A 1,148-nucleotide genomic window follows, 5' to 3' on the forward strand; every position below is an offset into this window, starting at 1 on the left:
TCTCCTCTCTGTCCTCCTCTCTGGACTCCTAGCTCCACCCCTTCCCTCTCCTCTCTCTCCTCCTTTCTGTCCTCCTCTCTGTCCTCCTCTCTGGACTCCTAGCTCCACCCCTTCCCTCTCCTCTCTGTCCTCCTCTCTGGACTCCAAGCTCCACCCCTTCCCTCTCCTCTCTGTCCTCCTCTCTGGACTCCAAGCTCCACCCCTTCCCTCTCCTCTCTGTCCTCCTCTCTGGACTCCTAGCTCCACCCCTTCCCTCTCCTCTCTGTCCTCCTCTCTGTCCTCCTCTCTGGACTCCAAGCTCCACCCCTTCCCTCTTCTCTCTGTCCTCATTTCCTTTTCCAGTTCCTAAAAGTTGGCATCAGAGGAATAATTCAAGATTTTTAAAAAAGATCCTCCCCTGACAGACATTATCAACCTTTTATCAAAATTACAAACTTAGAGGTTTTTTTTCATCCCTCTCTCCATCTGTGCCTCTCTCTCTCTCTCTCTCTCTCTCTCTATCCCTCGTTCTTTCCCAGGATATTTCAGCACAGGGAGAGAGAGGGAGAGGGAAAAATAAGAGAGAGCTCTGTCAATGGGAGTGAGTGAACTACTAAGCCTGGCTTCACTACAAAGGTTAGTACATCTAACTGTCAATACTGTCAGAGGACTCTGAGTCTAGTGAGTGGATGGGAGGATGAGGAGAGGAGGGAGGAGAGGAGGGAGGAGAAGAGGGAGGTGGAGGTTAGGTGGTGGTGGAGTCAGGGGTGTGGAGGGAAGGAGGAGGGGGGAGGAGAGGAGGGAGGAGGTGGGAGGGGTTCGCTTTGAGAGAAAGAGATACTTTGATATTTGGGAGAATGTTAGAAGGGTGAATGTGGAGAAACGAAACAGGGAGATTGGGGATCTAATTACCGGCGCCATAATTGGGGGCTGGGGAATAGGTTACCATCCTCTCAACCCGCTCTGCAGATCAATTATGTTAAGAGAACATCTGTAAGTAGAGCTTAATGAGGTCTATTACAGCAACATGTGATGCCTGGCTGCAGCCTTCCCTGACGGTGCTGCCTGTCAGCTTCTTGGATGAGGAGAGGAGGAGGCAGTGCTGTGAGGACCGCGTTGCTAACTAGGGACCAGCGAGAGGCGGGAAGAGAGGAGGCACGAGCTGCTTA

The 1,148-nt window shown here is 52.0% G+C and overlaps 1 protein-coding gene across 1 annotated transcript in view; it reads left to right on the forward strand.

The window, feature by feature from the left end:
- The first annotated feature begins 1,129 nt into the window (after positions 1 to 1,129).
- Positions 1,130 to 1,148, forward strand: part of lmo3 (LIM domain only 3) — a 170,599-nt gene continuing 170,580 nt past the window's right edge. Inside the window, exon 1 of the mRNA XM_071331633.1 lies at positions 1,130 to 1,148. This exon is cut by the window's right edge and continues 1,160 nt beyond it. The gene's annotated coding sequence lies outside the window, so the exon portion shown is untranslated.

Source organism: Salvelinus alpinus, chromosome 11 (assembly GCF_045679555.1).
Source record: "Salvelinus alpinus chromosome 11, SLU_Salpinus.1, whole genome shotgun sequence".
In the NCBI taxonomy this organism is placed as follows: Eukaryota; Metazoa; Chordata; class Actinopteri; order Salmoniformes; family Salmonidae; genus Salvelinus; species Salvelinus alpinus.